The 27,610-nt window shown below is 51.6% G+C and overlaps 1 protein-coding gene and 2 long non-coding RNA genes across 3 annotated transcripts in view; 2 read left to right on the top strand and 1 right to left on the bottom strand.

Annotated features, from left to right (window-relative positions):
* The window catches only part of LOC310886170, a 228,797-nt gene that overhangs the window by 141,309 nt on the left and 59,878 nt on the right, over window positions 1–27,610 (top strand). The window lies entirely within an intron of this gene.
* Window positions 1–27,610, bottom strand: part of GRIK3 (glutamate ionotropic receptor kainate type subunit 3) — a 141,247-nt gene that overhangs the window by 92,559 nt on the left and 21,078 nt on the right. The gene's annotated exons all lie outside the window — the stretch shown is intronic.
* Window positions 2,086–27,610, top strand: part of LOC310886171 — a 43,713-nt gene continuing 18,188 nt past the window's right edge. Inside the window, exons 1-2 of the long non-coding RNA XR_014575228.1 lie at window positions 2,086–6,341; window positions 6,757–27,610. The exon at window positions 6,757–27,610 is cut by the window's right edge and continues 18,188 nt beyond it. This is a non-coding gene — a long non-coding RNA (uncharacterized lncRNA). The remainder of the gene's footprint in view (window positions 6,342–6,756) is intronic.

Below are 27,610 nucleotides of genomic sequence, written 5' to 3'. Positions count from 1 at the left end.
TGTTTTACCTGGAAATAGAACTGTGCAATAGAAGGTGTCCTGCAATGGCATGAAGTCTGAAATAAAAATTCAACCCAATTAAAATTAGAATTGCCGCATGTTAATTACATTCTTCTTAAATATTCATTGCTACGCCCCAGCTAATAAATGTTAATACCCACCTGGCATGTAGCATATAATATTAGACTTAAGAAATCCAAATTAAATCCTACACTTCATTTACAATGTAACCAAATACCGGCAGTCAACTGATTGTTTCTCATTCTTGTGTTGATGCCTCCAAAAATCAGCACTTTAAGGAAGATGGTGCATTGAATAGCAAATGCAGTTCTGCAAATATTATGACATATTGTTTGTCATCTGCCCTAAATATTTAACAGTTCGGGTTTGCAAGATTTTTCTGCCACATGCTGAGACTTTGCTCCTGATAGATGCTGAATTTGATTGACAAAATGGATTCCATTCAGGAGCTGAAAATCCCAAGCCCTTGTCAGGGTCTTTTCTGTTAGCATCTTGTCTTTTTTCTCCCCCCACTTTTCTTAAAAGAAAGCAGAGAAAGAGGGGGGAAAAAGCACAGAGTTCTCTGGCAAAATTGTTTCTGCTTAATCCCATCTACTCCCTACAGAAAAACCTTTATGTAGGAAAAGATCAAAGGTCTGTAATAGATTTCAACAGGTTTCCAAGAGCTGTGTGCTGCAGGAGTGAACGCAAGGCACTGAGTGATTAAACTGCCCTGTGCTGCTGGTGCTCGGGGGCAGGTGAGAGATGTAACTGGGAGATTTAGATCCCTGCTTCAGCCTTTTTATCTTCCATTTTAATGGAGTTAAACAGAGAGAAAAAGAAAGAAGGCTTTGCCAGAGTCTGGCACTTGTCCTGTGTGCTCGGAGGATGGGGCAGCCCAACGAGCCCATTTTCCATGGGATGTGTCTCCAGGAGGGTACTGGGGGCACTGGGCACCAGGGGATTTCATAGAAATTCCTTCACAATCTGCCTTCAGCAGCACCTTTCACAGCAGGCAAGATCTGCCCAGGGTAGGCGTTTTATAAACTCACCATGTTTGAAAAATGTTACGAATGGCTATTTTCCCTTCCTTTATATCGTATTTCTTAATTTCTTGATTCCGAATATCCAGGGTAATAATGGCTGAAAGATTTGCTGACTTCAAAGCAGCACTTTATTCCGGGGAATGAAGGAGAAAAGGGAATGACAAAAGGGTCTGCTCTGCAAAATATTTCCAATATTTCCCTATCTTCTGTACCTCAGTTTACCAACAGCCACACACCGAGCGGGGAGCTCAAGGGGTTGCACTGAAAACTGCCCAACAGCACGGCAGCAAAAAGACTTTGGTATCCCCTAAATGATCAAAACCAGCTATTAGAGATCCTTTCCATCTCCTACAAGCCCGGGGCTCGGTGATCGGGCAGAGCCGTGGGGCACCCCAGGACTCTGTACATCCCCTGCTCCTGCTGGTGGAGAGGGGGCAGCAGCGGCCGCTGCGTCCATACGAGCCCGGGAGCCTCCTCTGCAGCGATCCAAGTGTCGCATTGACAGAGCTGAACGCATTTAAGTATGAATTGAGCCAAATACGTGCTAATGAAGCTGAATATTCATTATTATGACTGAACAAAATAAGCGATTCTCAAATTAAAGTGGGTAAATTATTAGTTTGGTAGCTCAGAAAAGGGGAAATTTCAAGAACGTTCCAATTATAGAAGAGACGGGGTAGGAAAACTTTGTTAATGGATTCAAGTCCAATTAAAAAGGGCTGTTAGGCATTGTCTGGTGCTTCACACCTTGTCAGAAATGACATCGGACGTCTCTGCCCCACTCGTGTGCTCAGCAACAACCCAACCACGCACCTGTCCGTACCAAAGCTTCGCTATTTTGTGATAATCCTGTGATTTATCACCGCGATCACCGCTTATTTAACGCTGAGGACCCTGCATTATGAATTACCAAGGATTATGCGTTCAGTGGCCGACACGGATTCACGCGGAGCTGCTTAACGAGATGCAACACGCAGTCATAACCAACCCAGTTGGCAGCACGGGGGCAAACTGCGCCTGGGAGGGTGGGGGGTCTGGGGGGGGGTCAGTGTGTTGAGTTAAGGCCGCCCCTGTAACTTGTTAGCTGGATTTCTGCCTCCCCAAGGGCAGCTGGGGCCTCTCAGAGCGGTGGGAGAGCACTGGGAGGGGAAGGCAGGCCAGCAGGCGCCAGGTAAAGCTTTAAACTTTTAATGTATTTAGACAGGAATTGCTTTTTGTTGCCCGGAGCCTGCGGGTAGACGCGCAGGAATTACTGTTCCTCGGCACAGGATCTCTGGGGATCTCTGTGCCTGCTGTCCTGTCTCTGTGCCAGTGGGGCAAGAAATAACCCCAGCCCTGCTGGCTTTTTCCTGCAATTTCCTTCATTTCAGGTGAATCGATGCTATCTCCTGTGTAATGGTTGTTTGGCATAAAGGAGCTATGACCAGAGGAGCAGGAATTTGATGGAAAAAGGGAGTGCTGGGAGCTGAGCAAAGTCAGGAAGAAGGGATGCTTGGGGGAGGTGCAAAGGGAGCTGAGAACGCAGCTGAGCTGGGTTTGACTTTAATTAAAAATCAAGGAAGAGATTTCTGACAGACAGGAAAGCTGGGGAGTGAAGGCTTCCCCTTTCCCACCCTATTTATAATCAGTGAACATGAGCTAGCGTTCCTCCTCCTCCCCACGGTGTGTCTGCAGTAAACAGATTGCCTGTGTGGAAACCCCCTGAAGTTGGGCAAAACAATCCTCGTCCTCCTCCTCCTCCTCCTCTTCCCCCGCGTGGGCCAGGGCTCGGTGCTTAGCCCTGGGACAACGTCCCCAGCTGAGCCTCTAATTTACAGATCACTGGTGCAGAATACAAGTAATCCCTTTGGTTTCAAAGAGCTAGGCAAGAAAACACAAGATGAATAAAGAGAGCGGTCCGTCGGAAAGCAGATTTGGAGAGGACGCTGCAGAGGTCTGTCTGTTATCATGCAGAGCATCTGGTTTATCCCCAGCTCTCTTCTTGATGCGTGTGATGTATGTAAAGGCTGCTCGGAGGAGTCGCTTCCAGCATCTTCTAGCGGGACTCGCCTGGGTGGCTGTGCCCAAACCTGGTGATCCAAAGCGTCGGCATCTCTCGTGTCCTTCTGTGCGTGCTCTCTGAAAGTGGTGTTGGAGCTCGGCTGGGTCAGCGTTGGGTGTGCACCGAGACCTGTGGCAGGGTCAGAAGCAATGCACTAACTCGGGTATTTACTTTGGCAGAGCTGTGATGGGCGGGCAAGGAACAAGACCCCCTGGGCCAGCCTGTCCCACTTGTGCAGATAAGGCAGCATCTGGGGCTTCTGGAGGAATCATTTCAGAAGCACCAGGCGCCTGACAACTGTTAGGTAAATCAGCTTTTCCATTGCCTCTCTCTAAATTGACCATGAGAGGATTAACGTAAGAGGCAAGCTGGCCGTGCCGAGCACTGTCACAGCCGGGGGCTGGCTGTGAGCCCTGGGGAGCTGCCTCCTCCTCCTCAACAGCCTGGGCTCCCTCAGAGACCCAGCTCCGACCCGTCCTCGTTGTCCCACTGTGCTCCTGAGCCGCCTGGCACAAGCAGCTCGTCCTTCTTCCCTGTGCTCCCAGTTGTCCTGGTGCTGCTCCACGCGTCCGTCCGCCTCCTGACACCTCGCTCCAGTTGCAGTCCCTGCAGCCTCTCAGCCTTTTTGGGGGACGGGGCCTCAGATGAGTGTTTGGGGCAAAGGGTTGCCTGTTTTAGCAGGTAACCTGTCTCTTCGCAGCAAAAGAAACCCTTGCTTTTACGTCTTAAAAGAGAGGAAACTCTGCTGTTAAATTCTCTCCTGGTATGCTGTAGAGTAAGTGGAACAACCAGTCTCCAAAGCGCGCTGTAATGACTCGTGGTGCCGTGCCACCCAGGAAAGCACTTGGAAGCTCACAGGGAGGAAAAAATCGTAGGTTTGCTCTGCAGGAGCCCTGGGTTTTATGTTGCTTGTGAGCTCCTGCAAGGAGCCCTAGGACACTGAAAGCTACCCTCAGCCGCAAAAAGGACAGATATCCCCGGGGTGGAAACCTGCTCCGGTTATCCGTATTACCAAGTTTATAGCTCCCTCCCTTCTCCTTTCCTGCGACCTGACAGCAGTGACTGAAAATCCAGGGCAGCATCCATGTGCCCAGCGGGCAGGGTGAGTCTCTCGGGGGCGTTAGCTCCTGCCGCGCTGGATCTGAGGCACCTTCATTAGCAGGTTGTGGCAGTGCAGCGGGGAATTAATGTCCCAAAAGCTTTCCCCAGCATTACGGGCATGGGCAGTGATGTGCAGACTCTCTGCTATTATTGCTTTTCCCAGCTGAAATACCGATGGGAGCTGGGAGTAAAATGGGAGCCATGGTAGCACGTACAGCTGGGGGTGTTGCAAGGGGCTTCCCCGGGCCGGGGGGAGCACTCGGAGCTTCACTGCTCCCCCAGGGGAGCTGCACTGTGCTGCGCTGTGCTGTGCTGTGCTGTGCTGTGCTGTGCTGGGGGGCTCGGCTCTGCCCGGCCCCAGCTTGCAAGCACTTTTACTTTTAGACAGCAGCTTTTGCCAGTGGCCTGCTGCTCTGCGGGTGTTTCTTACCCTTGAGGAGCACAGAGCCACGTGTGGAAGGAGAAGCTGTGCTCGGTGTTAACCCGCCTGCTCCGGGACGGCATTAAAGGCACTGAGCAAAGCGTAGGAAGGGAGCCCATCCACCCGACAGGCAGCACTGCGCTCTTGTTCAGTGCTGCCAGGGCTTTGATACCGAGCTGCTTTGCAGCTTTTCTCATCCCAGCCGTGTTTTCAGATGCCTGTGCATCCTTTCAGGTGTGTGCTTTGTAATGACAGCCGCTTTGTAAGCGCGTGCAGGTAACTAGATGTTACCTGTACCTAGATGTAACTAGATGGCAGCATGGCAGTCCGGAAAGCGGCTGTTCGTGCAGCTGAAAGCTTTAGCAAATGCATCAAAACTTCGGGAATTGAATTCAAAGTGAAGTATCAAACTCACAGATCTAGGGAAATGCACGGGGCAGGAGAAATCAGATTTTCTTGCACACAGGAAACCTGCATGAAGGCTTGCGGCTTGATGCTGTGCAAGTCCATCTCCACCAAGCCCCGCTGAGCCTTGCCTGGCCTGCCCTGAGCCTGGCAGAACAGCTCCTTGCCCCCATCCCCTGTCCTGCTGTGCCTGGAGGCCTGGTGCAGCCTCCAGGAGAGCTCCAGCCCCTTCCCCCTGCCAGGCTTCAGCGCAGAAAGTATCTCAAATCCTCTGCTGCAACCCCCCTGCCATAGCCACGGCAGTGCCCTTCCGTGCTCGCTGCAGAACTTCACATTGCCGTAGTCCTTCTCCGTGCTGTAGTAATTAAGTGCTTGCTTCCCCCAAACCCACGAGTTAATTTGGGAGCATCCAAGCTCATGTGTTCATTTTTTGGGGATTTAGGAGGCACTTCTGAAGCATTCATGTTGAACTAACAGATTTTTATTAGTGCTTTCAAACGGAAATGAAAATGATGTGTTATCTCGGAGACAGCAGGTTTGATAAAACCCCAAATCCCCCTGCTTCAACCTCTGCTCCTTTTGGTTCGTGTAGCCGAGCCTTAATGCAGTAATGGTATTGCAGTACCCTCGGAGAGGAGTATGGAAACCCTGACTGGATTAGCATGCTGAACTGTTTATTCCGGCTGAGTTTTCTGAGCTCACAAGGGCTTGTCTGAACTCCATCCATGTGCTGCTAAAACAACTGGATCGGTTTGAAACATAGGTTTGGGCTTTCCCTCGTCCCTCGCCTAAGCGAGCATACAAATATTTATTTCTTCCTACGGAGTAATTCCAATGCAAGTCCTGGGAGCAGCCAGGTTAATCTCTTCAGCAATTAGGGCTGGTCACTAGAATCCGTTGGAAGGGTGAACGCACCGGGCTGGGCAGCAGCGTTTCCTTTATCCTGTAGAAGGGGACGGCTCACCAGCACCCGGTGCTGAGCACCACCTGGCTGCACAGCTGGCTGCAGTGGGTACCGGCATCGTGCAGCCGTGCCCGGTGTCCCCGGGCCGTGCTGCTGCTGGAGCAGGGCTTTTGGGGTGTGCTGCCCCCCGTGCCATGGCACAGGTCCCTGGGGGCTGACGGCTGGGGGGATCGCTCCTGCACGCATTCGCCCTCCTGTAAGCAAGTAGACACTGATGATCGCCGCCGAGAGCAGCTTCCTGCTGCCGTAACCCTCCCCTAATCAAGGGGCTGAAGAGCGTTTCGCTAATTTCCAGGTTCACACGGTGCAAGTTTCTCATCAAGGGCAATTCTAAGCGGTGTGCCTGATTTCCAAACAAACAAGGTACGGCGGCAGCTCCCTGCTGCACTCCACGCATCCACTGGGGCCGGGGCAGCTGGGTGGTGCGCACCATGCAGCCACGGGGTGCTGGGAGTTTTGGGGACAGAGTTTTGGGTGCTCAGGACATGACAGCTCTCCTGGCTCCCCCGTCAGGGCGCGAGGACACGTCCCGCCGGCTGCGGGCGAGGAGTGTGCCGGAAGGCGGGCAGCCGTGCGGGTGCTGGGGCGCTGCTTTTTCCACCCATGCAGATTTTACTCTTGGTTCTATTTTTAGCTTTGCCTTCTGGAACTCACACAAGCACGTATTTTTGATCTATTTCAAGTATAACTTGCTAGCAAATCTGAAACGTGTTCCAAGTCTACAAGAATGTGAAAAACTTGGTGTGGTTTTTTTTTCTCTTTTTTTTTTCTCCTGCAGGGTTCTTCAAATAATCTTTGCTTGTTAAGTACTGAAACAAAGATCCGTAAAGCCCTATTTCTGCAGGAGGAATGTAAGCTAAAGGTCACAGGGAGAACATACGATGGCTGTGTCTGGAGCTAAAGGGATAAACACAAATGCCTCTCTTAACTTCTTTCATCCTCTCAATGCTCACTTACCACTCGTGGAAATAATGCAACCACAGGATGGGGGAGAAAAACCATTTTTCTCATCTGTGCTGAAGAGTTGCACGCACTGAATCTCACTGTGAATTGTTCTGTTAAGAAGTATCAGATACTAATAACCAAGGCTTCTCCCGGTTTAATAATGAGGAGCCTTCCCCACGTCAAAAGCAGTGGTAGAGACAATGGGGCCAATTAACTCCTGGAGTCTTCCTGTGACCTTTGGAGTCTGCCCTGAGATACTTTGTATAAATAGACCGAAATAATATTGAGGGATGATGCGTTTTTTCTCAGTTCGGTAGCAAAAAAAGGGCTTTTCCTTAAACAAACACAGCAAATGTGTGCAGAAAGGTCAGCAAACTGAGAGAGGCTGGTGTTAAACCTAGCCTGTTCCAAAGCTGAGCACGGCTGTGATGGGTGGGGGTAATCGCAGGCTGTCCCGAGTTGGAAGGGACCCACAAGGATCATCGAGGCCAGCTCCTGGCTCCACGTGGGACTACCTAAAACTTAAACACTACATCTGAGAGCGTTGTCCAAACTCTTCTTGACACCTCTGACTTGTGCCAGCCTGTGTGCTCCTTGGTGCTCCAGTCCCGGTCCCGGAGGCTCTGTCCTCCCAGGCGGAGGAGGAATTCCTCCAGGGAGGTCTGGGGGAAGAGAAGCCCATTTGTGGTCCCCATAAGCACCCTCGGGGCTGGCACGGCGCTGTTCCCCACTGCTTTCACTGCCGGCGTCCTGCCCGTGTCCTGGCTGCAGCTCTGCTGCCTGCACCGAGCAATGGCGAGGCGTTCTAGGGCAGCGCACCGAGGACTTGGCTTAATTACTGCATTACAGGGTATTTGTGCCTCAATTAGCTGTGACTCTGTTTTTCTCCCACTGCACAAACTTAGAACGCCCCGTAATGATGCAGGCTTCTAACGGTTCCTCTAGTATTTTGCTGTGGCTTTATCTACTGATTAATGACCAGGAGCTGGACTGAAGGTCACCGTTATGTTCTCCATGGGTGTATAAAAATAAACACGCAAGATGTCCTTTCAGTATTTCTGTGCAAGCTTTGTGCAGAGGGCCCAGGGCCAGAGCATAAACACGGCCATAAAATCATCCTAACATCGCGCAGCTCGATGGCAATACACTGCCTAATTGTGGAAGTCTCAAAGACATCCTCAAGAAGCTGTAAAGTGGGAACGGAGGCTGGTGGATGGGTCCACGATGAATCCTAAGGAGACTGGCTAAAAGGCAGGGGCATTAAGGAGCAGCACAGAGTAAGGGCTTGAGGAAATGCAACTATAAAAAGATGGGGAAAAGGGGTTGTGTGTATAACTAGGAAGCAGCTAAAACAACACACCAAAAGGGAGACATAAAACTTGAAAATTGGGTAATAAATCTCTGCCCTCATCAAAGAAGAGACAGTTCTATTGGAAAATAAAAATAACATTCTGAACCACAACAAAGCGGAATTTATAGCCCAATTAAAAATGCACAACTGGGAAAGAAACAACCTCAAATACTTCTGTTCCTACTTCAGGTAGAACGCAGCGAGCGCGCGGCATCTCTGGCGAGGGGAAAGACCACTGGAAAGTGCAAGGAAATAATGGCGTGCGTGTCCGATTGATTAAAGACTTCTCTCTGCCTCTGAGACAGCCTGCAAAGTCGCAAGCTGCTCCTGAGCTGCTGATGCCCCTGGACTTGGATGATTCATTTGCTTTCCACCAGTTACGTGCCTGGCTCTGCTCCAGCGCGAGGCTGGGATGGGATGAGGAGCGGAGCGTGGGGAGGAGCTGCCTTCACCTGCCCCGCGCCTTCCGTGGGCTCCACAGGGACTCCACCTCCGGGGTGGTGGTGCTTCGTGGTGCTGGGCTACGTGGGAGCGGTGCAGACGTCATTAAACCTGGTGCTTCTGCACCTCCGGCTGGGGACGGGACAGGGTGGGGGCTTGTGCTTGTAGGGCCACCAGCAGGGGAAGCCGGGGGTGAGTCAGGAGCCTGTCCCCCAGCCCCGTGGCTTGCCCTGCTGGGGGAGCTGCTATGTCACAGCGTTAGCGTGGCTGAGAAACCTAAGGGAACAACCCCCAGCGCGATGGCAACAGCTTGTCTGGTTATAGAGGCCACAAAGCATCATAAAACAGAAATGCAGAGCTGAGAATGAGTCTCCCAAGAAGAACGTGGAAGGAGACCCGCAGCGGCGAGCTGCCCAGGGAGGTGCCTTCCCCTTGCGGGGGCTCGGAGATGGGTGTCAGCACTGGAGAGGAGAGTGAGCACCCCCAGTAGTGCTTCGGGGGGAGAGAGAGAAAATCCGCGTGTCCGTGGGGAAAAGGGAGCCCCGTTATTATCACAAAGGCTCTTGAAAACTCAGGGCAGCTTTTGCGTGAGCAACAAAAGCCGCGCTAGCCACACGAACCATCTGGAGCTCCCTGTGGGGATTCAATAAACTTCCTCAAATTGCTTCAGACGTTTTCCACTCTCTCCACTCATTTTTTGTGCAGAGTTCAGCAAGGCGCAGTTTCCTACTCAAACACCACTTGTCACTTATATTTGGGTCGTTTTTCTTCTCTCTGCCAATACCTCTCTCCTCTGGCTCGTGAGCCTTCGGCACCCTCCCGGCAGCAGGCGGGGGTCACGCCGCACACCAGGGGACTCGCAGGGCCCTTGGACTGTCACTGCCAAATCTGTGCAGCAGGGACGCAATTCAGCCGCCTGCCCCCTTCCTTCACCTCGAACAGAATTGCACTTTTTTTTTTCATTATGCTCTCCAGCAGCTCCCGCCCGCACCGTGCTGCCGGGGCTCGCGCCGTGCTGCAGTGCAGGCAGCGGTGCCAGCAGCAGCAGCTGGTGGCCACGTTCCTGTCTGCCTGCTGCTTATCAGGAGTCGAGCCGCAGACGCGCTCGCGCTCCAGCAGTGAATTATGATATAAAAATAAGCAGAGGCCTGATTATTGGCTTTGTCTGCTTTTTGCAAACAGATGCTCCATTGTTTATTGAGCCTGTTCTCTAAATCCGCTGCCATGTACGTGGTGTGTGGTGGTTCAGATCTGCAGACACTCTCTGGTATCTTCATTTTTAAAGCTGCCTGACAGACGCATCTTGCGTGCTGTCTGTTAGCACGACCTTCTCCCACAGGACGGTATATTTAGCAGCGACCCAAGGCCAGAAGAGCGTTGTTTACTAACCCTATCAGAAGGCAGATCCCACCCCAACCCCGATCCAAGGAAAGCCGATGCGTGCATCACTCCCTCGCTGGCGCTCAGTGATTCATCTCGAGGAAGGAGAAACTTCATCGTGCTGAAGCTGAGCCCTGGCTCCCCAAGCCTGGTAGTTTTCTTCTAAGCAACATGAAAGGGTGCTGAAGTGCTGGTCAGCGGCCTCTGATTGCCCCATGGCACAAGGTACTGAGAGCTGAACCCTTCAGAAGTTGCCCAGTGCACGTTCTCCACTCTGTTGGTGCCTGGTGCCTGTACAGACCTCATTTGTTCAGGTACCAATTTTCTGTGAATGTGTGAGCTCACGCAATGATAAAATTAGCTTGCATGAAACGTTGCTGTCTGTGAAATGCCATCCTTACCCCTGGTTACTGGGCACACGTTGGACAGAAAACAGTCCCTGCGCGTTCAGTGCCAAACGTGGCACTGGCAGATCTCATCCCCACGTACCAATGTTACAGGAGCGTGCCCTGAATAAGGGGATTTGGGGAAGCTCTGCCACACTCAGTAGTTTCAGCTCCAGGGATACATGAGAGCAATTTTTCTTCTTGCCATGCTCCTTGTCATTTCAGGTTTTATGTCTGAAGAAACTTAAAGGAAAACACTGCCCAGATTACTGTGTTTGCCTCCTGTCAGAGCAGAATTACGCGATAGCTTCTACTTTATTTCTGCATGAAACCCTGTCTGACTTAGTCAAGTACTTCTTGCATTTGTCAGGCTGAATATGAAGGAAATGGAAAGTGCTTGGAAGAGAAAGGCTCAGCCTTGCATCAGTCAAACACCGCTGGCTTCCAGCACGCGTGGCTGCTTCAGGCGGGCAGGCAGGGGCCGTGCAGGAGGACATCTCCCCTCCCAGGTCAGAGCTTATCCCAAAATCTTGTGCAAGGGCTGCGGGCTCGAGCCCCTCTGGATGGGCAAAGCACACTCAAGAGGCAATGACCTGCACCAGACACTCTGCGATGCTGGTGCCCAAGCCAGGTTTGTTCTGCTCCTAAAGTAATAATACAGCACATTTTCTAAGCATCTCGGTGACAGACATCTCTTCCCTGAGCTCTTCAAAGGAACGGCTCCTTTTTCCGTACCTCACTGAGGTCGCTTACGCTACAGCACAACAACACTCCGTAGCTTTCAACAGCATTTTCAATTAACACCAAAATCTAATGAGAATACGTAATCACTGGTATTCTGCTGCCAAGCACTTACAGGAGACGCAAACTTCAAATGCAATGTCTTCAGAAACGCAGCTAAAAGAAGCCTTTTATGCATACCGGTCTGGTACGTGCGTCTTCACTTGTACGTTTAGCTGGGGGATGATACTTGGCTAATTTGGGCAGTAAGGGAAAACACTTTGCCCTGTAAGGACCCGGTCTGGTCCCAACAAGCCACAGCAAAGGGAAGAGCAGTGAGTGGCAGGATATAAAAATACATGGGAATAACTCGTGTTTGGATAAAGACCCGGAGCAGAAGCAGTTTTCCATCTGGAACCCGATAAGCACAAGAGACTAATACCCTGCAGTCCCTGGGATCTGTGGTTTTCAGTGTAGGGCTTTGCTCACGCATGCCACGTGCCCAGCCTGAGCCCAGCCTGAGCCCAGCTCCCCACGGGGCAAATCCTGCCTCCGGGCTGCGCGGCGAGGCTGACCCCTCCTGCCAGCCCGGCCCTCCCTTCTCTGCTAGGTCACGTATACCTGCTGCTCCCTTTTTCTGCCTTACTGCATTTTGATGATTGCATTTATTATTCATTATTTTAAACTGCGCTTCAGACACCCAGTGGGGCAAATTGTTAGACAAGGTCATGCCCTGGAATGCTTTGAATCTATTTTGCGAGCGTAGTGCGGTAAGCAAGGGAGAAGGGCAGGGCAGGTAACGTCTGGCTGAACAAAAGGTTGCACAGATAAAATTCGGAGGTGCTTTGGAAGCCTTACTTGCGTCTCAGTTCATGCCAGGCATTCGGTGACCTGCACTCCCAGGTGTCACTGTGTCACAGTGTACCTCTCTGTACCTCCGTACAGTGTACCTCCGATGGCAGCGGCGCTGCCTGCGGTCTCCTCTCCAAAGCGCCCCGTGCAGCCTTCTGCAGAGCCTTGGTGGGCTGCTGGTGGGCTGCTGGATTATTCCTGCTGTGACCGTTGTGCGTCACGAGGCTTCGTAGCACTCGTGCCCTTCGCTTCTCGCACGTGGTCTGAAAGAGCTTGTCGTGCACAAGGCAAGGTGACGTGCAGCAGGGGCTTCTCTCCGTCCTGTGCTGGCAGCTCGCCGCAGGAGTCTTTCCGCTGGGCTCTGCCGCAGGGTCAGGGTGGGGCTGGGGTTGACCGGGGTTGAGGTCAGGGTGACTGCAGGGTTTGGGAGCTGAGGCCTGTTCCCACTGGACACCTGCACGAGGATGGGGCTGGAGCCGGTATGGGGCCAGCGTGGAGCAGGGAGAGGGCTCGTGGGGCTCTGGAGACAGGGCTGCAGCGGGGATAGGGCCGGGGCAGTGCTTACTGAACGTGTCACTGGGGCTGGTGTGGGCAGCTGCTTGAACTCTCTTGGTTTCACCTGTGTCACTCATCTGTTCTTCTAAAATAGCAAGCAAATACAGGAGGAGCAAAGGTTTTCCTTACAAAGCAGGTGTCTGAGGCCTCCCAGCTCCTTTGTTAGGTCTGCCTGCCATTGCATTGTGCAGGAGCCCTCCCGGCCGTGTCTCCGCAGCAGGGCTGGGACCTCCTGGAGCCCTCCCTGCCCCACGTCCGGGAAGCAGCCGAGCTGTGCGTGTACCACCCTGACCGTGTGCTCCTGCAGCCTCCGTGCGGTTATCCGCAAAGCGATCGGGCGTGTAATTTGTTCTATAGGTGTGCGACAAAAAGGACAGACCGTGAGGGTCAAGTGGCAACAAAAGAGCTCTCTGCACATCTTTCCTAATGGAATGCTTTATGGGGCGAGGACTCCTTTCAATTAATCTGTGTTGATAGACGCAGAGCCTCTGTGCAGAAATGCCTTTCTATTCTCTATAGCGCAAAACCTGCCCCGGGATCTTGGAGCAACACTGCGGTTACGGTGGCTAAAACGTTCAGACGTAGCAGTGGAAATGTTGATGATAAATGTTTTTGTTCTTTTTTTATTTGCTTTCACTTCTTTCCCTGAAAAATGATAATCTTGAGTCTCCTCTGGAAAACATTTACAGCAGCAGTAGTACATTTTATTTGGGGAAAATGCTGGTAGCGGGTGCCAGGGGACCCGGCGATGCCTTTACCTGATGCTGGTTCAAAGAGAGGAAGGAGCAGTAAAGTGTCGCTGCGGTCAGCCAACACTGAGCCCACCTCATGGGTTCAAATCGGGTCTAGGAAGGAGCTTTACCTTCTTTCAGGTGTGTCTGGGGGATTATAAATTCATGTGGGTTTGCTGTATCCCAGTAATCCCATGGAAAGTAACCCATCTGCCAGCCTTCTGAAATGATGCTGCCCTTTTTGTTTGGTCCCAGGGCTACTGAATTGTACCTCGATTTCAAGCGATTCTTGGGTCTGCACTAATCACCGAGCTCAGCCGGTGATTTCTTGGTGCCTGGGGGCGGTGGGCTTGGAGGGGGGTGTTTGGCTCCACCACATTGCCTCAAATCCCCCGAGTCTGGAGCCATGCGTTGGTTCTGGTAGCCACGAAAACAGTACAAATTCAGTAGGGACCAGGCTGGGAAATGCTGCATTAGATCCTTGCCCTAGGAACGCGAGTGAAGGAGAGGAGCCACTGTCACTAAGTGTCCCCGTAGCACAGACTACCTGGGAGTGAATTCGCCCGGCTGATTCAATTGGAAATAACGCTTTCACAAACAGGATGCATCTGTTCTCACCTGCCTTAATGAAATTATTTAGCACCCTACCATTATACTGTTTCAAGAAATAAGATTCACTGGCTGATAAAAATGACAGAAAAAATGGAGCCAGGCAGAGGAAGTGTGTATGGAGCAACAACAGCAACCTGAGCAGCTGTGCCCTGCTCGTACATTTTATCTAAACAACTTTTTATAGCAGAAACACTAACTGCTTCAAAAATGTGCTGACTTCTGCTTTATTCACAGTTAGCTAGGGATGGCACATTGTTTCGAGCTCTTCGTTCAAGAGCACGTAGGATGTGTTACGTGCCCGTGATGGGGAGGGCGAGGGGACAGAAAGAATGACTACACCAAATAACGTGAAGAGGGGGAAACAGCCCTCGAGTCCCTTTTCTTCCAAAATCAAATTTCTGATTCTGATGCCCCAAAGCATGGGGATGTTTCAATTTTCAGATATCCGCTGTAAAAAACAGAAACCTTCATCCCTTGCTCTTAAAATTGTGTGCAGCCTCCACTCATGTAACCCTCCACGGCGGCGTCTTCTCTAGGGAGGCTTCAGTTAGTCTTAAGGTGACTTTTTGCTAAAATTTGGCAGGAAAGCAAGAATTGCCCTTGGTACCATGCCCCATGCCATGCAGCCCCTCCAGAGGCACCTTCCCCGGGCACTGTGCCCCTCGGGCGTCCTCCCAGCGGGCTGCTCCTGTTGCTTTATGGCAGTGCTTCCTTAGGGGCCGCGCACCCAGCTCTGCCCCGCGCAGGCTGACGTTACAATCCCACAGAGAATGAGAGGGGCTGTACCGCACAAATCCCAAATCTCATCAAGAATGAAGTTAGGTTTGATGACCGGTTTTCGTAAAGATGTGCTGAGAGGCGTTAAGTCGGTGCTGCTTGCAAATGCTCGTGCTACCCGCCTTACCCTGCTTTCCTCGTGCTGACAGTCCCAGCCCCCCAAACCTCCCCGCTCCTACAGGTTTTGTTCCAAGCAGCCCCCGATCAGCCGGAGCCACACGCAGCCAGCACCTCGGGGCCCGGGGAGGTTTTCTGGGTTTGCTGACTTCTTCTGGGAAGTCTCTCCATGGAACCCCAGCCTGGGCTCCCCCTCAGTTACTAATGGGAAGGAATGCATTTCATCATCCCTCAGTGCTAATAAACATCACTCTTCCTTTTGTATGAAGAGTAGAAAATAATTATTAGTCATTTGTGTATTACTTTTGCAGTTAGCAATTACACCAAATTCAGCTGACAATGCCCTCCTGATTTATAAGTGTTTCATAGGATTTCACCTGTTCTTTACCTTGCTAACCATGAGTGTTTTACCAGGATGTCTTTACTTTTCTTATAAATTTTCTGCTTCGCCTAACTCGTAATTTACCTTTATTGTTACCAATTTCATATTTTCCCATTTCTTTATGCTTCTTATGTCTTTCCCTTTCTCCTGTTTTTTAATTTTATTACTGGCTTCAGTTCAGCAATAAACCAAGATGGGCTCCCAGCCAAAGCTATCTTCTTCTCTGATTTGCCAAAGAAAATGTATTTCCAGACTCTAGTAAATTCTCTGGAACTCCCGCATTTCTTGCACAGTTCTCCTTGCAAATTTTCCCAAGGATCTGGGGGAAGCGAAGTGTTGCTTGCAGAGCACCACCTACGTTTGCTGCTTGTTGCAGGGTCCCCTCCCATCGTGAGGTTTTTCCCTTTCCCAGGTAGGAATTGAGCCCAGGCAGCCTGTGCCCACGCCCGCGGGTGCTCCGCGTTCTGCCTTTGTCTGGGGTTAGGTTGGCTCCGTGCTTCTCCCCAGTCACAGAGGAGGGAGGTGGCAAAACTGCTGTCACATCTCTGCTTACGGTAACAAGGATGCTGTGCAGAGCCCTGGCTGGCAACCTCAGCGCTCACACCTCAGCATATGTCTCCCTGCCAGTTAGCATAAGCTGTTTTTTGCTAATGGGAATGAGCAGTGCCCTCGTCTGCAGTGCTGACAGCCGCTGCCCCGCTCCCAGCGGCATGCAGCGCCCGGAGGGACCCGGCTCGCTGCCTGAGCGCCCCATGCAGCAGCCCTGTGCTGGCACCCGGGTGTCCCTGGTGCCTGGGTCCTCTCCAGACCAGTCCTGAGACAGCAGAGGGCTGCAAAGCATGCTCTGAGGTCCTCCAAAAGCATCTGTTGGGGGCCAGTTTCTCCTCTTGTGAACCTCCTCCCGGATGCCTGCAGCATTTCCTGCTGTTTGGTGGGAGCTGCAGAAAGCTCTCCAGCAACCACCAATATTCAGAGTACTGGGATTTAAAAGGAGCAGTCCTGAGGGTCCTAATGTATCTGTGTAAGAGAAGGCTCCATTTTCCTGCTCTCTGCAAGCCCACTCCAGCAGTGCTATTCTGAACAACGTACTAGTTCCTAGAATCTCGGGCACAGGCTGAGATTGCAGTGTTTTTAAGACATAATGAAAAAGGTAATTTTCCCAGCCTCCCTGCAATCTCCATCATTGGGGAGGTATTTTGTGCAATTTTCAGTACTAGCTGTAATCTTACTCCCAGAGATGATAGCATGCTGCCAGGGGTTCTTTGAACCCTGCGATGCGCTGGGCCCCCCGGACGGAGGACAGAAGACGTGCGGGCGGCCGTACCGGTGGCACCTCTGCTAGAGCTGCCCGCGTGTAAAGCTCCTGCACCAAGAGCACACTGTGTCAGCTGGGCAGAGGCTGCCCTAACACCGAGGTCTGGGGCTGTGTCCACAAGGTGAGATGCTTAAAAAAACAGAGATTAATGGTGAAACAGTTCACGGGATGTGCTTACATGCAGGGCATGTGTCCTGTGAAGGGGACACTGCCATGTCCCTGGTGTCACGCCTCTGTCGTGCTGTCCCTGCAGGGGAGCAGGGCACAGCACTGAAATGAGAACAGTCATCACCGTGATTTTGGCAGGAGCGGTTGCTGCTCAGTGAAAGGGACACCAGGTTCCTACGATGTTCGATGCCTTTGAGAACTAGATGGGACTTGGACAAGCTTCTAGATGGATGGGGAGTTTGTAGCCCTCGCTTTGTCTGTGATGGATCTGCTGAAGCCAAGGAGGAGGGGTGAGCGAAGCAGGCTGTGCAGGGAAGATAAGCGCTGCAGCAGGCGGTGCGGCTCAGGAGGCAGCACGGCCAGGTGGGTGCTGCTTCTCCTCCTGCTTCGAGCCTCCTTGAAGGCAACGGCCGGAGCAGCGCAGTGCATCGGGGCACCGCTGGCTGCAGCTCGTGGCCCCAGCTGTGTGCGCAGGACCCGACCCCGCTGAGAGGCTCTCGGCACATAAATAGACCCGGTTCCATGGGAAATGATGCCTCAGAAACACGAGACAAGAACATAGAAGGGTTGTGAGGAGTGCGTCTGGATGCGAAGCTATATGGACTATTAATAACAGGACAGTGTTCCCAACAACAGCTCTTTAGTTAGAGAGCTCCCAGCAGTAAAAGCGGTTGAAATGAGCTCCATCTACTGACACAGCAGCACTGGCAGGCAGTCAAGGGCAGTGCTGACTTCAAAGAGGCTGCCTTTCGCCTTCCCAGCTGATTGTGCCGGACGAGCGGGGCGCGGGCTACCATTAGGCAGCGCAGACAGTGCCTGGGATGCGCTTACTGCTGATGGAAGGAAAGTGCAAAGTGTTAGCGGCAAAACGGAGCCGGGCAGCAGCCTCCACAGCACTCATGAAATAAAAACACGCCTCTTGAGCTATGTGCCAGAAGCCATTAGCCAGAAAGCAAATAATCTGCAGAAGGGATCGTCCAAGCCGGGGTGGTCTGCAGCAGCTCGTCTGCGGTCGTTCGCTTCATCGTGATGTCTCCGTCCCGGCCTCCCTGCCTCAGGGCTTGGTAGTAGGGCTTGGGATAGATGTTTGCAGGCAACAGGACACAAACAAGCTGTAATGCTCAATCCGATGATGTTAGGGATTTCAAGGAAAACAGAAATGAAAATGTCAAACCTGTTAAGCTTTGGAGAGCTTTCACCAGAATGTGGGCAGCAGGGACTCCGGGAGGTTGTTTAAAAATAGGAGCCAGAGGGAAATTGCTCTCACAATGATGACGTTTGGTGTTGATGCCCTGCTGGAGCACTTTTCACTCTGCTTTTTATAGATCACAAAAGGAAAAAAAAAGCGCAGAAAGAATCATGTGATGCCTAAATTATGAGCCCACTCAAGAAGCAGGGGCTCAAAACTCAGCTCAGTCGTCTTAAGTTCAGCCTTGATTGCGCCTGTGTCATCGCTCTGAGTGCCTGAACAAAGCAGCAGAAGAGGGTAGGAGAAACACCGTTCAGTTGTCCAAGGCCTAGGGCCTCTTATAATCACTTCTACCTGTGCAAGAGCAGCGCAGGACACTTAACACCTCTGAAAAGCAGTATTTTACAGCTTCTTTGCATCTCTCAAGTGCAGATCTCCACTTCAGCGTGGAGCAGAGCAGTGGGACGCTGCCTGTCCTGCCTGGGGGGCTCCCTGAGCGGCAGCACCGCATGAGCTGGGAGGCTGCTGGAAGTCCAGCTGCCTGATGACATGGGTAGTGAATGCTAGGAGAATTGTAAGGACTTTATGTATTAAGGCTTTTCAGTTGTTTCTGCTCTACGGGGGCACCGGCACTTGTAAATCAGGAAGGGGTTACTGCTCGGGGTTTTAGCATACTTGTTCCACTTAAAGGCCATTTCGTGCTGCATGTAACTCAAGCTGGTGCTCGACTAAAAAGTGCACGTGTGATAGTGTAAGTCTTGAGTTTATTGACACGTAACCCTTTGTTTTGTACTGGCATTTGAGGCGGCATTACCGGGTAGCTTTTAGTTAGGTTGAGACCAGTGCCGCAGTGGGCACCGCTGCAGCTCCTCGGCGGCTTCGCGCCAGAGGCAGAGGACAGAGGACGGGACCCGAAGCATCGGGTGCAGGGCTCCTGTCCCAGCCTCCTCCCAGCCCAGGAGCATCCTCCCTCACCACCAAAACGCAGCTATTCGCGGGTGCCGACGGGGAGTTTGGCAGGGCTCTGCCTGGCAGCTCTGCCAAGAGCTATTTGGCACCCACGCTCCTGATAGACTGGGGAGCAGACACCAGCGAGACAATATGGCCCAGCGCAGACGGCAAGCAAACAAATGCTGGTGCCCACCCGCTTATTGCTTAGCTGGTGGAATCCCCCTGGCTTCCTTTTTGCCTAACGTGCTGGTCTCTGGAAAGCAACACCACAGCCATCAAGTGATGTAGGAAAACGCTACGGCCTGTCCATATCTCCTGACACTGACTGGGGACTGCTCTCGTCATTGCCCCCAGTGACCTCTGCCCTGCGCGGTCTGCGCTGCGCTGCCCGAAGTTGTGCCAGGCAGGACGGAGCAGGGGACCAAAGTGGCACAGAATCACAGCATCACAGAACGGTAGGGACTGGAAGGGACCTTGAAAGATCATCTAGTCCAGTCCCCCTGCTGGAGCAGGACACCTCCGCAGTCTCCAGGATCTGCCCTGTTCCCTCTGTGCTGAGCCCAGAGCCAAAATACTCCACTTAGGGAAGTCTCAGACAAGGATTCCTGCACCAATTTTCCAGGTCTAACTGTGCAGCCACGCTGTATCTCATCCTCTCTGCAGCCATACTCTTGTCACCCTTTCCTCCACCTGCGGCACGAGGCTCCTTCCCCCCCTCCATCCCCTTTTGCTGCTCTCTGGCCGTGTGTCTGCGGAGCCCCTCTCGGCAGGACCCTTCCTGGCATTTCCAGCACAGCGCCCACAGGAGCAGTCCCATGAATTTGGGACTGGATCTGCTCAGGGGTTGCACCAGGCACGGCGCTGCCAGAGGTGGCCTCTGCTCTTCCATCACCACTGCTGCTGGGGGCAGCCCTCCCTCGGCTCTGCGCTCCTGGCATGGGCAGGAGCGGAGCGCGGTGTAATCAAGGCAGAGAGCAGACGGGGAGACGGAAAATATACTGAGAGATACAAAGGGCAAGGCAGAAATAAAAGAGTCTGATCCAGGCATTCAGGTATAAGATGACAAAAACATAAACAGCATGCTAGTGCCTGTAAATGAATTGCAATTCAGGAGCCAGGCGAGCAGGGCTGACAGGGAGAATGACAGCTCCTCTTATCATCTTTTCAATTACCTGCTGCAAAGTGGACCACACAAAGACAGCAGAAAAGTCACAGGCCCTTACAGAAAGCAGCTGAAAGACCAGCGGCTGGCCCTTCCCTCGGAGAGGTGAGGAATAAAGCCCAGCTTAGCGGGCTGCTGAGCTCTCCGTCCCCCGGCGCTGCTGATTGTTCTGCTGGGGCTCGGAGGGAGCCGGCACTGCCCTCGCTTTGTGCCGCTCACCCCGGGGGATGCAGGTGCTGCTGTGCACCCAGCGCCCAGCATCTCCGTCCTGCGAGCAGGGAAAGGGCTTCCCCGTGGTGCTGCAGCGGCTGCTTGCTGTACAATCCATACTCATGGACGTGCCTGCAAAGATCGCTTCCCTGCCGGCTGTGAGACAGGGAGCAGGCGGTAGCTGTCCTGCTCGCCGGGCTGCATCCAGAGGTAGCGTGCGGGGCTGTGAGATGGTCAAAAGGCGTCTCTGCTACACAGGAATCCTCGAGCAGCGGAGCTCCTCGGCCACTCCAGCCACATGGAGAGCAGCAAAGGTGTCACCCTGCGGAGGGCAAAGCTGCAGGAGCGGCAGGGGTGGCTTCCACGGGGCGGAAGAAGGCACCGAGGGAAGCAAGCGCTGCGGTCACATAACAAGTCGTAACGCTCACCTTATAAAAGCCACAAACTCGGTGATTTAAAGAGGGGAAAACTACTATTTGTTTCCAAATTTACAGGCAATAATCCTTGATTTAGATCCCTGTCTGCCTCCTGTATAGACTGCGGTATAATTTAGAGGACAATAAAGTCTGGGACCATAATACCATCGCCACGATAAATCAGGCTAGCTACCACCTCTCAGAACAGAAATTATTAATCTGTGTTCGAAATGATATGCCTGCATATTGCTTATTTTAGCTGTTTATGCAGCAAGCTGAGATAGCACTTTCCCCCGTTATTATTTTTTACTTTTGCAATGAAATACTGTCTCCTCCTACCAAAGGGGCATTTATTACCCGATATATATGGGGGCGGCCTAGTGTTGCGCACACAAAGCATCTAATATCAGGATATAACTTTACGACGTAGCACCGCACCGTTCATTTCTAGGGTGTTCTCAATACTGAGTGCCTTCACCCACTGCTGCCTGGTGCCAGCCGTGCTGTGACAAGCTCGCTGTGTCCTCAGCAAGGGGACGGTGCCATCCCTGCACGGCTCCCCACGTGGGGACCCCGAGGGCTCTGCGGGAGGCTCCTGGTGTAGATGGAGATGTGGTTTCTGCCAGTTTCTGCTTGCTCGGCTGTTCCTTCCCTCCCCGGCCCGCTGCACCACGCTGCCCAGACTCAGCTTGTTCCAGCCGTGACACTTGAGGCTGTTTCTCCTCCCCAAAAGCTCATCTCCTAATCAAGAGCACTCGTGGCACTCGATACGCTCAGGAAAAGCAGCAGTGTTGAAGGGAGAATGCAACAGACGTTTCCAAACTGCATTAGCACTCTTCCTTGGCTACTCAGGCTTCCCAAATGAAATCCAAGTCTCACGGTGGTTCCTCGACTATGTAACTGCAGATTTGCTCCCTCCATGCTCTCTCTATTCCTGCATCACTCCGTTCACCACTGCTCACTGAGCCCCGATAAGAACCAGACCCGGACATCGCCACAGCCCCTGGCACAGTCCCTGATCAGCGGCAGTGCCGGCAGGCACTGAACTGCAAGGAGCATCCTCTTAATACCCGCGCTTTGTGTGCCTTTTCCCCCTGTTATTTTGTCTTCTCTCCTGCATGCCAGTACTCTGAAGCCGCTTTGGGGGAAAGCTGATGAAGACAAGCTCGAGCTGATGCTACAGCTGTGTTTCGTTTCCCCAAGTGGACGACACCACGGCCCCGTACCAAGCACACCATGACAAGGGAAGGGTCAGCCTGGCTTTGCAGGGCTGCTCGGGCTGGTGCTGGGCTCCTGGCGCAGGGAAGGGCACTCGGGAAAATCCGCATGGTCTGAGAGTCACCAGCGTCCTGGTGCTGAGCTACGGGGCAGCACTCTTCTTGTCCTGATGACATATCTAACATTTGTCGAGTCTTCAGTGACAGACCAACAATATTTTTGGCACACGGTATTTGCAACACTAAAATTTAACATTTAAAAGTTGAGTTTTCTGGGAATTTGTAAGAAGGAAAGAAGAAGAGAGGAAGAGAGGAAAGTGATAGATATTGAGCATGAAAGGCATGCTAAAGAACCGATCAGGCTTCGGCTCCCTCTCGGTGGGGTCGAGGCAGTGGGGTCCCCCTCTGCAGTGACAAGGGGAAACCATGCCAGAAGAGGAGGGAGAAGCCGGCATTTGTCCCACAAACACACAGCAGACGCCACGGAGCTGCCACCGAGCAGCCCCGTTACCATCTCCTGGTGACAACTTGGCAGTTGAGGATTTGAGCAACAGAGTGATTCATCCCGAGCAACAAAGGCAAGAATGAGACTTTTCAATTGGCATCCCTTGGGACAGAAAGTAATTAAGTGCCGTAATCTGCGGTCCCTGTCTGAAGCCAGACACAGCTCACGCCCCGCCAGTCCTGAAAAGGTGCCGAGGTGCCTGTGCCTGCAGACGTCTCCCTTCCTTTTCTGTAAAATCCCAATTACCAGTGGGATTTCCTCATCACTCAATTACTCAGGATTTTTTTTTTTTGCATTCTCAAGGGATTGCCATCATTTTCATTTGCTGGAGTGATCTGTTTTCATTGGGAGTGAAACATAAAAGTGTTGAAATGAATTTTAACATTGTCCTCAGGACAACATAAAAACTTGTGGTTTTAATAAAGTACAATTTATTTGTTAAGCAAATAACTTTTTTTTTTTTTCAATTTCTCAAATTGTCTGCAGTCACTTTCGGTCCAAAGCAGAGGGCTGAAAGTTGCATTTGTACTCCATAAAATATTCAGCACTGAAATTTCCCCAGGAATGTCCCCATCTGCTGCTAGACTTCCCTTTGCTGCTAATTATCAAATACATCTGAGCAGAAATAAATAATAGATCTCTTTTAAAGAAGCAGAAGTAAAAATTGATGAGTGTTTGCTGTTTTGGCGGGGCTTCCCTTTGAAGCTGCCCTACTGCCTCCTGCCCTACAGGCGTTGTGCTCGCCCCCAGCGCTCGCAGACGTGAGCAGCGCCGCCTGCTCCCCCAGCTGCCCTGTGAACGTTTTTCTGCTTCCTTCCTTGGCTTTGGCAGCTCTGTGCCTTTGTGCCCGGACACATGTTGTGTGCCACTGCCAGCCCCTTCCAAACCGAGCTGCAGGGCGGGTCCTGGTGGGTTTGGGGTTTCTCCCAGTGCTGCCGCACCCAGCGCACCCGCTGCAGAGCTGCCCCACCAAACCCTGCCAGGATGCGCTCAGTTGCTTCTGCTGTTCCTCCTCCTTGTAAGCTAGCCTCACGCCTCCACGGGAAGGGATACTCAGGATTAACGGCAACGTTTAGTTCACAAAACACCTCGCAATACGGTGCCCTCCCTTGCTTAGCGCTACGCCTTTAAAATACAGCGCGTGGAATGAAGCAGACGTACGTATATCGCGCACCTAATGCAGCAGCTAAAAACAGCACTGAGTGGTAATGTAGAAAAACAGTGTCTAGGTGCTGGCACAGTTCCCACTGTCGCTGTCTGAACAGCCCTAAACTCTTCGGAAACCTTTATTTAGCACAGGGAGGCTGCTCTGTCCTGCACAGGTCCCGAAGGGCTTTGGTGGAGCCCGGCGGGGGCTGGAGCGGGAGAGACAGGACAGAGCACGGCCGGTCTTCTGTGGCAGACTGTGGGGGTTTGTTCCCCTTCTCCCCTCACCACGGTGAAATCAGTGAGTGGGGAAAAAGGGGCATGGGAAAGAATGACAGTGTTACAGCGCAGTTATAGAAAAGGGCTTGCGGAAGAAGGAGCAAGAACCGCGGTATTCCCGTGCCATTCGATCAGTGATGCGCTTCTAGAAGCGGGGCCAGTTTTCAAACATACATCTGAAATCTGTCGGCTCCGTCCATGGGGATGATTCTGGGGGCACCGGGGCAGCGCCACCATTTGTAGGCTTCGTGCCCACCGCTGTGGCTCCCAGGGACACAAATAGGAAGCGGTAATCCAATGCCTTACGGGAGCCATTCCCGTCGGTTCCCTGCTGGAAACCCGGTGTGTTGCAATAGGACTGACACGTATGGCGTTGACCCCATAATTACACTCCATATCGTTCAATTTTATCTCTTCTAACTGAAAGCAAATGTGTCCCTAATAGTGCAAATTGCTGTGGAATTGTGTGTTAATGAAACACGTTGCGGCTGTAAAGCAGGAAGGAATTTGTTACTATAAATTGCATTTCAATTTCCTTATTACCAATTAGACGGAGGGAGCCAGCCGGGTCATATTTGTGTACAGCCGCCAGAAGCCAGCTTTCACAGTTAAAATAACAAGAGCAAGAGCTGTTTAATTGTTTACTCTGCCTTTCACAAGGGAGCGGGTCAGTGCTCAGAGCTGGAAAAGCTCTGCCTGGGGGATGGAGATCCTCAAGGGGGGCTGTCTGTCTGTCTGTCTGTCTGTGGGACCCCCTTGCCAGTGGATTCATCTGCCTGTAGTCCTAAACATCTCTATTTGTAGTAGGGCATCTCTTCTGGCAATTAAATATTCTTACCTTTAGGAAGTATTTTAATCTCTAATGCATATCCCATGTATTTCGTGTTACACAGTGGTTTTAAAAATCTACAGAAGGATGCCTTGTTCCTTAGCAGTGCTGAAGGTAAATACAGATCGGGTTGCACCTTCCCTCTTTATGCCATGGGAACGTTCTGAAAAGCAAAAGCGAGAGCCACAGATGCCATTGAAGATTAAAGATCTCTGCAAATGAGGTTTGATTCATCCTTCCATCATTCCTGGACGAAATGCATTGAACTCCAGAGTTTGCTGTTCATGAGGCTTTCAGATGAAAGCTTGAAACACTTAAAATTTGTACATTTCTGGTAGGAACTGCAGGTCAAATAGTTGTGCGGAAAGAAAGGATCTTTGGTTTGTCACCTGGGCAAAAAGCTCCTTTGATTATTTTCTTTAAACACATTCCTGATGTGGAGATGAGCAGTAACTGCATCGTAAAATGATTTGGGATCCCATATCGGGCAAAGTCTCTGCGTATGTCTGATCTTCTGCTTGGTCAGTGGAGATAAAAGCTTCGTCTTCTCATCGCAGGAATCTTTCATTCCTCCTCACGTCCATTTTTCCCAATTTATTCCAGGTGCCAATGGAATTAACATACATAATGGCAAGCAAAAACTTGACTTATAATGTTTTCACAAACACTTTCTGCCTAAAAGACTCAGCTCTGTCCCTTTTGATTCAGTTTTGGGTTTCTGTAAGTTAATTGCCAAGTTGTCGTTCCGACGGCCTGCTGTGGGCTGAAGGAAAGGAAGAATGAGGCAGAAGCCAGGGAGTGCAAACCATTCGCCAGCGTTAGGAGTATCTCGAGGGGACACAGGTGACATCTGTTGATGTCCGAGAACACAGGAGACCCAGAGAAAACCTGGGAGCCAAGTTATCCCAGGTGGAGATGACATGAGGTTATAGGGGACCACATTTCCCCTGGGCACCTCAAGCCCTGCGGCTGCTGGGGCTCGGGCGCTCGCTGCGAGCTGCAGGAGGACACAGAGGTCCCCCATGGGGTGGTTCTTGATGAACGTGCGCAGGGAGAGACCAGGTCCGTGCCCCGAGGGGTGTCAGATGGAAGAGATTAGGACAAGAAGGGGATGGGGAGGAGAGCGGCAGGGACTTCCAGACTTGATGATGTGGGAAAGCAAAGCAGGATCCAGAGCTGATCGCATCAGAAAGCGTGCCGAGGCAGGACTGCCCGTGCCGCAAGGCAGCAGGAGGCAGTGCAGGGGCAGGAGGCAGCCACGGGGCTGCGGTTTGAGAGGAATCTCTCCACGTTCCAGTAGCCAGGTACGGGAACACTGCGAACCCCCATCTTTCATGGGTCACCTGGTGAAGGCACTGTAGGGCAGTGTTCCCTATTACAGCACAAACTAATGCATTATGTCTTTGTTATGCTAATGTCCCAGCACTGCACAATTTAAATAGCACTTCCAGAAAAATTAAGTGTGTTCATTGACACAGTGAAATGTTTTCACCCTCCACGTAACCTTCACAGTTTCTGTACAAAATCTATCAGTCAGTAAACTATTCATCTGCGAATGCTTACCAATTATTATGCTAATGTATTACAATACATTACAGTGAATTCTTTTTAAATGCCAGGAAATGCAGCTGTCTGGCAACCCACCTCGCCGGTATTATGGAGCTATCAATAAACAGTGCAGCATTTGCAACTGGATTTTGTCTGCTTTGTCAGAACTATGCACAAATTTTCGCGTAGTGTAACGTTGTGAAGGAATTCAGGACCTAAAGTGGCGTAATGTATTCTGCAGGCAGGGGACTCGAGTGGCACCCAAATACAAAGCAGGTAGCTGCTGCATGGAGTTGTGGGGGGGGAACTTGTGCATGAATATTAGGGCACAGGGCACAGAAAGAGAGCTGTGTGTCCACGGGAAACAATACATATGGATGCACGCTGTGAAGTGTAAATGCTCAGTAAGTCATATCTCTATTTGGGAACTGAATGATACCAACGAGTAGCATATATAGGCTGCAAACAGAGATACGAGGCTGCATATGGAGCACGGCATATTAATAGTTCACACTGAGCTGATGCCTGCCACCGACCGCAGGAACCGCTTCCAGACAGCAAAAGGAACTCTTCCTTTTGTTGCCTGATAGAGGAATTATGCAATATTAATATAAATTTGGCTGTGCTCTAAGTCACTGAGGGATTGTAAGATAAAAATCCTAATTTATATCTAGAATTAGTATTTCTTGTTGAAAAGATGAAATTGCTTAGTCTGGGTATTTTAAACGTCATTGCATTTGTAACACGCTATCTGCCCGTGCTGAGAGCTGTGCGCCAGATAGCTACCAGCGTCTGAGCGTGCTTTCCCAGCAGCGTTTTGCATTCCCTTGTCTGAGAAGATGCGCGGGCAGACGTAACAGCAACTCGTGGTGCTCTCAGCACTCTATTATGCAGGCATCCATAAAAGCACATACTTGGTATTTTTAAATATTTTCAGTTGCATAGTACTTTAAGACTTCATTCCTTCCCCAGCAGAAGGACACGGGATGCAGGAAGGGGGCTGCGCGTGCGTTAGCGGTGCCGAGTGCTCCTTCTCTCCCAGGAGGACTCCTGATGCCTGCAGGACGGGTCTCCTGGGGGCGGTGGAAATCTCTGTTTTCTCAGTGGAGCTGCCAGAGCCTGGAGACCTTTGGGGACAAGCAATTGGGGTAGGGATTTGGCCTCGGTGGCACCTGGATGCATTTCATAGCTGGCAAGGGGCAGGGAGAGGGAAGAGCTCTCCCATATAACCCAGCTCTGTCACTACAGAGCTCTTGGCGCCCGCTGTCCCCTCGTTATCACCACTAATGAAGCATTTCTGCAGTAGCCCGTTGCTCTATCAGCCCCCCTGCTTGTATGCTACTCGGCCTTTTCAAATTAAGGTGAGCTCTTCTGCTGTGGCAGATGCTTGGGAGTTTTTGAATTGAAAATGCAAAGAAAAATAAATGCAGCCAGAGGCATCCATCAAA

This window comes from Anser anser (genome assembly GCF_964211835.1).
Source record: "Anser anser genome assembly, chromosome: 24".
Taxonomy (NCBI): domain Eukaryota; kingdom Metazoa; phylum Chordata; class Aves; order Anseriformes; family Anatidae; genus Anser; species Anser anser.
Note: the sequence above shows the minus strand (reverse complement) of the source record. Positions and strands in the feature narration are given on the sequence as shown.